The 12,678-nt window shown below is 37.6% G+C and overlaps 1 protein-coding gene across 4 annotated transcripts in view; it reads right to left on the reverse strand.

The window, feature by feature from the left end:
• Nucleotides 1-12,678, reverse strand: part of dlgap1b (discs, large (Drosophila) homolog-associated protein 1b) — a 100,686-nt gene that overhangs the window by 60,941 nt on the left and 27,067 nt on the right. For all 4 annotated transcript variants that reach the window (XM_032550845.1, XM_032550842.1, XM_032550844.1 and 1 more), the window contains exon 2: nt 2,137-2,222. The gene's annotated coding sequence lies outside the window, so the exon portion shown is untranslated. The remainder of the gene's footprint in view (nt 1-2,136; nt 2,223-12,678) is intronic.

The following is a 12,678-nucleotide window of genomic DNA, read 5'->3' on the forward strand; positions in this document are numbered from 1 at the left end:
ATTAGACATAATTTACTTTAGAGAGTCAAAACCCCAGGCATATGTACAGTTCATATGTATCTAGTTGTTACCATCATTTGGGCCATTGCTTTTGCCCTTTTGTATAGCTGTAATTTGGTGCTTTTAGGCAAAAATGACGATAAAGTGCACAGCTCTATAGCATCCATCAACAAGTCGATACAGCAAAAGCTACTATCCTAGCGTCAGATTATGAAAGTATTAATGTTTTTATAAATGTGTCCCTAAATCCTTGGCTCTGCCTTCTGTTTTGCTTTCTGCACAACGCTGCAAGAGTGCTAAAGCTTATGCCTGGCAGAGAAAACATGTTCAGCACTTTTACTTGCTATTAGGCATTTTTGAACACTTTGTCCACTTGTAAATCCCACCACTGCCATCTGCTCTGTCACCAGTTATCATTGCACACAAACAGGGAACATTATTTTACCCAAGCAGCCTTAGAAAACCTTTTATTTTGTCTGTAATTTGCAGTCCCTCTCATTCCAGAATTGTCCCATGATCTTTATCTTCCTGACATTTTTTTTTCCCACACCATCAGTCTCAGAGATATCTTTGTGTCTCTCTCTCATTTCTGCTGCTGATTGTAACCTGTCAACCTTGACAGATGCTTTTCTACTGAAGATGCACCATAGCTGCACCACAGAAGATGGCTCTCAAAAGGTCAGAGGTGAGTTATGAATGTGTTGACTTAAATTTGATATTGTACATTTCAAATGGTTTATTCACACTGCGGTATTGGATTGTTCATGTGCGACACTGTGGCCAAAGCTATACATCTTGAAGACTGTTGTGCAGTGTCTGCTAAAAGTATTTATGCTCTGTAATGTTTTTCTCATTTTGTCATGTTACAAACATAAACTTCGGTGCATTTTATTGGACTTCTGTATGAGAGTCCTGCACAAGCTAGTTTATAATGTGAAATGAAGAGTCAATTTTATGTGATTTTTTGTTTTACTCTAATAATAAAGATATAAAAAGTGTGTTGTGAATTTTTTTATTTTAATCTGAAAACCCTAAATAAAATCCATCCACTTTGGAAGCTTTTGCTATTCAAGTACTTCAAGAGTTCCCCCTGAATGATGAGGTTCTTCACCCTAACTGAGTAAACTTGGAATAAACCAACTTTAGCAATTTGTTTCAGGCATCTTGGTTTTTCGGTCGTGGTTCATATCCAATGACTATAGCTGATGGTGGATGATGTTTATTTTCTTTATGCTCTGCTCAAAGAAAATTAACATGTGACTCGAGTCTGTCTATTCATCTCCTGGTCCATCCTACCATCTCTCCTGAACAAGACACTAAGGTTCCCGAACTTCTCCCAGTGAAGGGGAGACTGACCCCCAACCCAGAGGAAGAAATCCACGTTTTTCTAGCAATGAGAAAAACGAGTTGACTCTCGTTGACTCAAGTGTGAAACAGCAGATGCTTCACACTCCAGGGAACAATGAAGATCACAGCCTGAGAATGCCAACATAATCTCATCTGCAAAAAAGAAAAGCTGTGTCCCTGAGGCTCTCAAACCAAACCCTTTCCTTTCCACAATGACACCTTGAGATCCTGTCCATGAACAGCAGAAACCTCGGGGGCAAGAGGCAGTCCAACATGCACTAACAACAAGCTTGACTTTATGTTAAGAATGCAGACACGGTTCTTGGTTAATTTATGCAAGGACCTTGAAAGCATGTCTTAGGGGGAAACGGTCTCCTTCAGAGCCACAAAACACAAGTGGATGTCACAAGTAATTTTTTTTTTCCGACATGGGAGTGTGGATTTGTTTTGCTCCATTTGAGGCAAATCTTTAGAATGTAAGATTGTTTAAAAGTGTGACTCAAAGAATACAATGTGTGTACTTGTACTTAAGAATTTGAAGAGGTTTAACTGCTGTTTTGTCTTTGTGAAACACTGGAAAAAAAAAACAAAAAAACTACAATTACAAAACGCCTATAGGATTTTTCAGTCAGACTTCAAATTCACAGTTAAAAGGCACAAACACTTTTGCACCAAAAACACCTCCATCAAAATATGTGAAAAATTTAAGGTATAAATACTTTTGCAATGCACTGTAGGAGTTGTAACAGTCACATGAAAAGCATTCATCCACAGTCGTAAGTAACTCACCTGCTTTATTGTTTCATCTTTGGCATCTTTTTTTCCAGTTTCTCAATTCCACACTCCTTGCCGTCTGCATTTCCACATTTCTGCACCTTGAATAGAATAATAAAAAAAGAAAACACACACAGTTAGGGTTTAAGAATTCATCACAACACATCAAAACACTCGTAGAGCCCCCGATCCCCCACCCCCTTTGTGGGTAATGTGTTGGTCCATGTGCCATGTGCTCATGCTGTGCTGTTGCTCTCTGCTCTCTTTCCTGCACTCACTTCAGAGTGCACCGCATGTGTTTCATTACTGGTGAAATGCTTGGTGACAAAGCATGGTGTAATTCTTCAAAAGGCATTTTTAAGAATCTATGCCCGCTTTTAAGATGACCTTGAAATCAAAAACTAGGAAAAAAACCAAACATAAAATGGTCTGGATTAATGACATTAAAATATGTGCATACCTAACTAAGTCCCATTTAGTTTTAGTGAAAAAAAAAATCTGCGCCAACATGTTGGTTTTGATCCTAAAACCCCGCCTGCTTGGAAAGCTGCAAACAGAAACGGAAGGAGGGAGGGGATGTGCAGAATTCATTTTAAGCCTATTTGCACTTGCTTAAATCTAGCATGTCAAGTCCTTGAGGTATTCTGAAAGAGAGTGAAAGCCAGCCTTTGTCTCAGAGAAGTGGCTCCTCACTGCTGAAAGGTAGAGCGAGCAGATTGCGTTTACCTTCCACTTCCTATAGCTTTTATCAATGGCCTAGCCTCTTGATTTCCCCCCACACAAAGGTAACGCAAACTGATTTTGTCTTTGGAGGAAACAGAACCAAAAAAGCAATTATAAAAAAATAAATAAAAAAACCCCACAAAATTTATGCTGTTAGTAAATTAGGTTGAGCAAAAACAACAATTTCCTGATACTCTATGAAAGTGGCATTTAGTTCAGCGTGGGGGCACCGAACAGATGGTGGTCTGTCTAACTCACGCCAGGTGGAACTGGGATAGAACAGGTTGCACACACATATACACACATACTATCTCACAGGTCAGAGGAAGGTTACTAATACTCCAGTGAGCACCAGAGTCTTTTTATAAGGAGAAGATGAAAGTGTAGGTCAAGCAAAGATAGTGTGAAATCCCTAAAAAACAAAACAAAGAACATAAACTTTATGTCATGTAGATAAAAAGAATCTTATTCATCCATGCATCCAGAGTAACTTAAAAGGCAAGTCCTCTAACATTGGTTACTTGGATTGATGTCATCTACTCATGAAATTTGTGTCACATTAAGCCTGATCAGGTATCGCTGCATGTCTTCGCTCACAGCAGACGTGATGATGCAAAAGCAGAACTTTTGAAAGTAGAGCTCCAAACACCTCTTAAATTAAGATTAACTGGGTTTATCTTGTTTTTATCTGTAAAGAGGATTATTACCACTTAGCGTTACACCTGACATCTAGTTTAAATGAAGTTGAGTGGAACAGCTTAACACTTTGAGACGCTCATTTTTCTAAGTGCTAATACTTAATATTAAGATGTTTTTGGAGGGGTTTCTGAGAGAAAAAAAAAAAGATTTACCTGTCCAATGAACCCATCTATCATTGAAACATAATAAAACGAAGAGAAGGTTTGGTTGAATCTTCAGCTTTACTTTTTCCTTTGGTCCAACATTGGAGATTATGAAAAAATCCAGGCCCTTTCCATAGTTGATGTTCACACATGAACTGAACAGTGGGAGAGTTTCTGCTGGAGATGCTCTCCACTGGGAGTAGCATCTGTTTAAAGCACCAAGGGGGCAGGGCTTAGTGCTAAAAATACACAGTAGACATCATTTTTAGCTTTTCCCTTTACTTCACACCATAAGAGAATATGCGACTCCCTGATTTTTCACTAGCTTTTAAATGTATTCTCAATGTCGAAGAGATTACGAAAAGTAGAGGTCAACAGATTGACCTTATGATGCAGAAACTCTTCTCACCAGTTTATTTTCACCTCACTGGTTCCCAAAGAAGGTGAAACGTGACATTTTCTGTTATTGTCTGACAGCTACTGAATCTCGAAAATTTTGGAAAACCTAATTTTAATGTAAAGAAAGAAGGGTATCACACTTTCACTACAATGTTTCCCCTACACCACCAATTTTAGCCGTAATTTTAAGCAGTTTGAAATCAGATGTTTTACAGCTTCTCTATGCTCTGAAAGGATTCAAGAGAGGGAATTTTCTGTTCAAAGAGATGCAAACCACATGGCATGCCATCCTATCCAATCACTTTAATCTGTTGTATGACTATGCATGCATATATTGGGTGGAGTCAGAAAAAGTCATCCATGTACAATTAGTTGTTAGGGTATTTTTACACCTGATAGTCTAGCAGACTCGGTTCAATTGGGGACCAAAATTGCAACATTTTCAGCTGGTCCGATTCGCTTTCACACTGCACTGTGTCAAACAATCCAAACTATTTGAAAAATCTGCTCATACTCTCACCTGTAGTGGTAGTCCACCATGAGCCACTGAAGAAAACAATACGAAAACATTCAAAGATGACAAGAGCGCAACTTCCTTCCTCACAAAATGCAAACAAAAATGGATTAGCGTCAGATTTTAGCAGTTGTGTGATTTCTATTTTGTCTTCGATCTTGTATTTTCTTCTTATAGCGTTAGAATTGCATGTTTGTTTTGGTTGTATTGACTCAGAGTGCACTGTACTATAGTTTGCTACAGTACAAACAATAGTTTGTACTATAGGTCTCTGGTCTGTTTGCATCTACATATGCATTTCACCAAGACCTAGGTTTTTAGCTTGGGAAAATATTTCCTAACCTAAAAATCTAAAAACATTAGAATAACTAAATATATCTCCTAAGTTAAACACTGAAAATCAGTGTCTCCTCTCTTTTTGCCATATTATACTTTCATTAAAATGTAATATGCCACATATCAGCAAGTAGTTAATTCAGCCAAGACAGGAAAACCACTGCATCTAAAATTGAAATCTTAAAAACTGCTTGGGGTGTAAAAACATGTACCGTAATAGATTTATTGTCACTTTCTCTCCCTTGAATTATTTTCACCAACTCTTCCAGGGAAAATGTCCATTTAACACACTTTGTGCCAACATACATTTAACACATCACCTAAACAAAAGCACAGAAACAGGAAAAAGGGAGGAGCAGCAATCTAGAAAATAATACATCAACTTACAGTGAAATTAATGAATAAATAACCAAGAGAAAAGCTTAAACAATTACGTAAGAACCATTGTTGGCACACTATATACCTTGAACAACAGTTTTAAATTTCTATCTTGAACTGTGCTGCGAAAGAAACAGAGACTCCATTATTGCCATAATTACATGTACAGAAACATGAATAATATTACAGTCATTATATATATTTTTAATTAATATTGAAATTCAGCAGTGGAACTGCAGCAGCAACTTCCCAGTAGATCCTACCTGAAGTCTAAATAATTTATCTGTGTTACATTATTTAAAAAAAGAAAATGATTGACCTATCCAAAAAAAGAACAACTTGTAGAAAGGAAGTGGAAACAGAAAAACTGAGAGGAAATGAATAAATTCTCTCCACACGAAAAAAAAATCCATTCTCCTGCTTCAGAGGAATACAGAAATAGCTTTTCCTGTAGTCGTGAATCTCTGAGCTCAATCAATGAACTAAGCGATACATAAAAGATGAGGCTGTGTTTGACCTGGCCATGGAGGTGAAGGGAGGGGAAGTGAACTGCTGAGCCTGGACTGAAGGAGATGGCGATTTAGACTCTATCAGGGGATCCTTTGAAGTTTTGGCAGCTGAGGACGGGGTGTGGATCAGCCCGTTTGCCCCGCTGCATTAACCCCCTCCAAGCTTCAGCTATGCTCGCACAACGTCAGCAGCAGCACCAGCTGGCTGCCAGTCGGCCCAGCGTGAGGCATAATCTCCACTTTTGTGTAGCACAAGTCCATTATACAAAACCAAGATTCAAACTTCAGCAGCAATCATCACTGTGCTTTGTAATATTTTCACAGCAGTATAATTTCACACCTGACAGCAGCAGGCCTCCTATTGCTGCTCATTTCTGGACGCAGATTAAATTTGTGGAGCAAGAGCTTGTGACACTCCGATGTTATTTTGATTCCTTATCAGTAAGCAGGAACACCAAAGTGACAAAACAAAATCAAGATCAGTGAAGATTGATAAACACACCGACAGAAAGATACAAAAACACACTGAAATTATGCCTGATTGATTAAAGGAGGATAACACTGATAAGTAAATTGTGTACAAACAGCCCAAAGACCTATACGTTCAGAGGCTAAACTATCAACAATCATCAGTGTGGAAGTGATGACTGAGTCGGATGTTTTCAGTGTCATGGAGGCATTTAAAAATGAGGACAAATGTAAATGTAACAGGCTGAAGAAGCTTCTACAAAGGAACAATATTTTCTACAGTCTGTTTACTTTGCCTATTACAAACTACGTAGATGTCAACACATAACATTATAAACACATTACAGCAAAATTGCTCTGGAAGAGTCCAATTCTGTTTGCCATACAAGAGCATGGATCAATCTTTTAAAAATGTCCCCCCCTCCCAAGTGGACACACACAAACACCACAATAGTAACGCTAGCAACACATTTCTAACATGAAATTCTGAACATGGTTTACATGTCAACATCACTATATCCCTTTTACATGCCGTCTTACATTGCCTTTGGTCCTAAAATAGTTATGATCATATGGAATCACAGCCACCCTGGTATGGTAACTGGAAAATAAAGAAGGATTGACCCAGTGTTTTGTTGTCATTTTTTGTTTCCTAAGGGAAAACTGGAATCAACTTAAATTTGAATTAGCAGATCAGACCTTTACAAAAGTGGGGATCATGTATTCACAGCTAAATTCATGATATTTCCAGATGTAAAAATAATGTTTAACATTTAGCTTTATCGCCTCATAAAATATCATTTCAAGCCAAGTCACTTACTCAGTCTATTCATATGCAATGTTTACTATTTGCACCATCAGTATAGATCAAGTAAAAATCAACTATAGAACATCTCTCTAAACCCTGAAAGGCAAATGTATGGGCAAGCAGAAAGCATGGAAATAGCAATGATTGTGAGCTTTTAAAATCTCATCTTGCAACAGAAAAAAAAAGAAGAAAAAAAACAACAATCCGATTTAGTATAGAACCAAATCTCTATGTGATTAAAGTGGTTCCAGATTTGGAGTAATAAAACAGTAGGTGATTAAACTAACAGACTCATCTGATGCCACAGTCTCAAGTTTTTTGTTTTTTTTTCCTTTACTCTTGAGGAAGCTCTGAGCTGCTGAAATGCACCTCTAGGCCCCTGGGTTACAATGAAACTTAAACACATACCTGCCTGGTCAGTCAAGATTATGTAAGCATGAGTGTTTGACTGTTTAATCTGTAGTGTTTGTCCAAGGACAATAACAAGACTACAGTATTTGCAATTGAAATGCATGGAATGATTTGGAGGGCAGATGGGGGTTGATGGCACCCCACCTGGTTTTTTAGACTTCCAAAGGGCACTTTTAATGAATTCACAGTGGTGCAATGTGAAAACCCTGACACTGGTGACAGGCACTCATTTATTAAAAAGCAGGTGTTTGGCTCTCCAGTGTGTTTATATGTACATTTATATAATGCTTATTCAGATATTGGTGAAGTGAATTCAGGTCTGAGTATTTTCAGGATTGGATAAAAATAATTCTTCAATGTTTTTGTTACTCTCAAAGTTATTTTGAGGGTATTGTGTCTCTTGTCTTTGGAAACAAGGGTTTTAGACAAGTGTTTTGTGGTGCAGCTACAATGATATGACTGACAAACAAGGAATCCTCTGGTGAAAGACACTACACACAATTGTTTTCTGGAGTAAAATAGCTTGATTCTAACACATTATACAAGTCTTTCATTGGTTTGATTGTGATCAAAGATTGCATCTGTCCAACTAACCCCGCTTTTCTCAAAGTCTGGATTTAGTCTGTGCATTTCATGCAACAAATCTAGTCAAATAAAAGTACCATTTAAACTGATGGTCATGGGGATAGAGAGCAGTAACAAAGAGTCTGTTTCTTTTTCTGCTCTATGCCAGCCTGTCCGTGTGATATGGCCTGTTCAGATGAAGCTTAGATCTCCGCAGACACACACCTGAGTGACAGAAATGTGATCGGAGAGCAACATACCATGAGTCCTAAAAAAAAAAACTACACATCACAACTTTCACATCACGGAGCAGTTTTCTAAGCATGAGTTGGTTAGTTTGAACACATTAGTAATTTTAGGTTAATATCTAAAGATCTTTACTTGATCTTATGCTCCAAACAAATAACTGTAAGCAGAAAGTAGAAATAAAAAAATAATTTTCTTGTACATTTTAAGCAAACTCAGAAAAAGGATTTGCTCATCACTACAATTTACAGACATTTGGCCTAATCTACAATTCAATTTCAACAAGACGACTGAAAACCAGTAGGCTAACATCTCTTCCTGGATGTCATGGAAAAGACATCCTGGAAGAGATGTATAAGATTAGGACAAAACTCCAGATACTATTTGCCAACTAATCTTCAGTGAGCCAACCCAGCTTCAGATTACACAGGTGGTAATGGGCTGCTTTCGTGTGTCCAGTTTACAATAGGAAAACTATCACAGCGTCACAACAGAGAAAAGAGCCAAACACTTTGTAGCATTAATACAGCATCATTAGGAGCCAATATGTGTCATTTTAGAAAAATCTCACGATACAAAGTTTCCTATAGACATCCCCCCTTGGGGCAAAATTTTACTATCAAGAAAAGCAGATCCTGCAGCATCCAGAATGCCACTGTTGAGTGAGCTAGATCATAATACCAATACGGCCCTTGAACTGGCTTGAACTGTTTAGGACTCCATATTGACTCATGGCTAGTCTTAAAATACTCAGATAAGCATTTGAGAGAAACGTTTTGACCCCTGTTATTGTCTGATAACTAAAAGGAAACAAGGTAAAACAAGAAACAATGCAGTTTATTTATATGTATAAATCTTTGTTGATATAAATTGACCCCAGCTTCATAACTGGATCACACCAGTGATTTTGTGAAGTACTATCCTTTTGGAAAGATCAAAAAGGCTATTCCTCTAAAGATGATATTCTTCTTTATGATGAGCTACTAAAACAGTTCTTCATTGTTCCTGCAACAAATTTAAATTTTTGACACCACTGTCAGTTTATGTTAGATCAGATTAAGAGTTACATTATTTTTTACCTAAGGACAGCAGTCAGTCAACTAAAATCTTGGAATGGAGAGTGAAAGCCTGTAGTGCCAATGCTGTGAAACGAGAAAATAGAAACATATGGCGCATTATGTCTGACTGTGTGACTGTTACTGAGCCTGGGAATGAAATGAATACCAATGTGATATTTATGGAATCATAAAAGGCAATACAAGAAACATTCTACATTGTTCTGCTTTCTCCAGACTGACTCAGTGGATGCTGATGGCTGAGAGTATACTCCCATTGTAGCTTGTGAGTGGATCTATGTAGATGTGTACTCATTATCATTGTTATTGTAACATTAGGTAGCTTATATGAAAGAAAATCTAATTTTCAATCCAAGGTATTGCAACCAAAGAAACTATATATCAGGAAATTTGCCAACTGCTATTTTTACATTATTTCACAAATCACAATGCTGAAAAAAATAGATTGTTTTTCTACCCATAACCAAGTAATTTTGTTACTTGTTTTATATCAGGCATTTTGGAGTGAGAAATAAACCATTAAATCCCAAACCAGTAGGAAAAATAAGTTAATCACTGACTTATTAAAAATGTCACAAAAATAACAATAAACTGCCAAGAACAGCACACCTTGAACATGAGCAAAACGCACAACTGGCTGGGATCCGCAGCTTCAATACTCGAATGCCTGGGAGATCTTCCTGGAATTTTAAAGATTAACAGTAGAAAAAAAAATCTATAACCTCTATAACCTAATAGTTACTGCTGACCCACCTAAGACAGACCAGCGGGCTGACATCGTTAATGCAGCTAAAAACATAGTAAAGCTAATATACCTCCTGAAGCAGAAACAACTTTTACATTGTAAGGTATTGCAAATGGAATAGATACTGGTCAGAAGGGATGTAAAGAATCACTGAGTATTGTTGACATGGTTTCTTACCCTCTTTCAATTGTTCAATGTCTACAACAACAGATTTAATGTGCATGCTCTGCATAATTCCTTGTCATCAAGTCACGTTTCAAGACAGTTCCACTGTATGTTGTGAATTATTGAAAAACTGACTATGTAACCAGCAATTGTTTTGTTCTGACTCACTGGTTCACCAACGCACAATAAAAATTAATTTGAAAAAAAAAAAAGATACACGTGTGCATAAGACAATGAAACAAAAAGATAAAGTCCAATAAAAATGGAGCTAATCAGAGGTTAGAAGGGAAAGACTCTGTGCTCTCAACTTGAACACCAAGGGCAACAAAATTCCACTTTGTGACATGCACAGAAAATCTTAACAGAAGGAATAATGATTTAAACTTTCAGTTATCCATCCTGAGCTTAATTTCTGAAAGGCAAAAACAAATGGCGCATTTGCCTCTCATCTCCACACGTACCCAGCATTTAAAATTCTTTCTCATGCATAGCTGGACTTTCTTCCCATTTTTACTTTCTTGCCTCTAGAGAAGAACTCGTTTGATCTTTTCTTTCTTACTTCATTGCCCTCAACTGCCCCGAAAGGGTTGGTGTAACCACAAGCCAACTTTTCAGAACCTGTTGGGCAGTAGTGTTACTATAATACAACACACACAAACATACGCACACGCCCGCACACCCACACACACGCACACCCACCCCTGCCCACGCACACGCCCACACACCCCCCCACACACACGAGTAGAAAAGTGTGTGCCTTGCTGCAGCAGATCAAGCAATAGTCAGCACTAGTGATTTCATGCAAATTTTAAAAGTTGCCCTAGGCTGTAAATGATTGGCATAAGCTGTTGGAAAGGGGAGCATGCAAATAGCAGTGGAAGAGAAGGGTGTGCTCAGTGATTAAGTGGAAACACAAACTGGGGCCTCTAATCAGACCAAATCAATGTGGACTAATCCCGTACCAATTAAGAAACTGTGGTTGAATGCCCCGGACATAATTCAATTTCTTTTTGAGCTCCTGGTGTGAATGGATTGATTGAAACCTCTGGATGCAAGCCAGCTCAATAAAAGAAGCAAGAGCCCCCTCCACCCCTTCTGCAGAAAGATCTGATGGTATTCAGGCTTATTCTGACAGCAGGTCAGACATCAAGTGTTTATCTCTTGTCCATAGCTCAATGCTCAGCAGCTTTCTGATAAGATGAAAAATACAATTTATACGGTGGAAAAAGGGAAAAGTAATGACGAATAAGATGGTGGTAAAGTGACGACATTTTTCCTCAGCCTGATTAGCCTCTTTTGTCAGGTTCTCTTTTATCTGTCTGTGGTATCCTCTCTCTTTCTTCCTTTCTCAACCAAAACCTTTTACTGATTATTAAAAAAAAAATCTGTGCACAGTTGCATTTTCTGCTTCTCTGTCATGAGTAGACCATCAAAAGGTGAATTATATTTCTGACAGAAAGACGCAAACAAGGCTCAGGATGGAGACTTTGCCTAGAGCTAGAGACTGAAAGGGGAAGGAGACAACAAAGAGGGGTACATTTATTGAAATAAACTACTTGGTTCTAAAAATCTTCCAATAATATGTGCTCTTTGAAATTTCTTCTGACACTGGATTACAAATCACAATATCGGCTAAGTTAAATCTGTTCTGAACTTGAAATAACTGTATAAGACTGAAGGCGTTGTTAAAAAAAATAGTTTTCCAAGTACTCCTTTTAGCAAAATATTCAAGAGACGAAATTCAACTGCTTCAGTACATTACATACTGATTTTTTTTTTTAAATCACTGTCTTCCTATCCAGTTTTTCAATGTACAACAGATCCAAAAAAGTATTGGTTAACAGTGATGCATCTAAAATGTTTTCTTCTATAGATATTACATGATCTTCTGGATTGACTGGTATAATGGTACAGTGGTTCTGATCTTGGCAAATGCTTTTCTGTAATTTAGCAAATCCACAGTCAATGCAAATCACATGTGGGGTTCCTCAAGGCTCCATTCTAAGGCCACATATTTGCTCCTGCTAGCTAAGATTATGGAGTACTAATTCATCGCATTTCATACTAATGATATGAGATGCACAAAACTCAACACAATGAGGCAAGAAAAGTCTATTGGCAGATCACCTTACTACCCCTCACTACATTAGTAGAGCAAAATATTTTCCATAAAACATACAAAACACTGAGGCATGCTTTTATTTTCACTAGGTTAGATTTTTGTCAGTGTCTTTAATGGTGTAAAAAAAAAAACATACAGATGCAGCCTGAGTCTAGATTGACATTATTCCAATTAATCATATCACACCAATACAAATGTTAAAATCCTGTTGCCTTATAAGATGAGGAATGTTTGTTGGTCTAAATCAGATA

The sequence above is a fragment of the Xiphophorus hellerii genome, chromosome 21, assembly GCF_003331165.1.
Source record: "Xiphophorus hellerii strain 12219 chromosome 21, Xiphophorus_hellerii-4.1, whole genome shotgun sequence".
Taxonomy (NCBI): domain Eukaryota; kingdom Metazoa; phylum Chordata; class Actinopteri; order Cyprinodontiformes; family Poeciliidae; genus Xiphophorus; species Xiphophorus hellerii.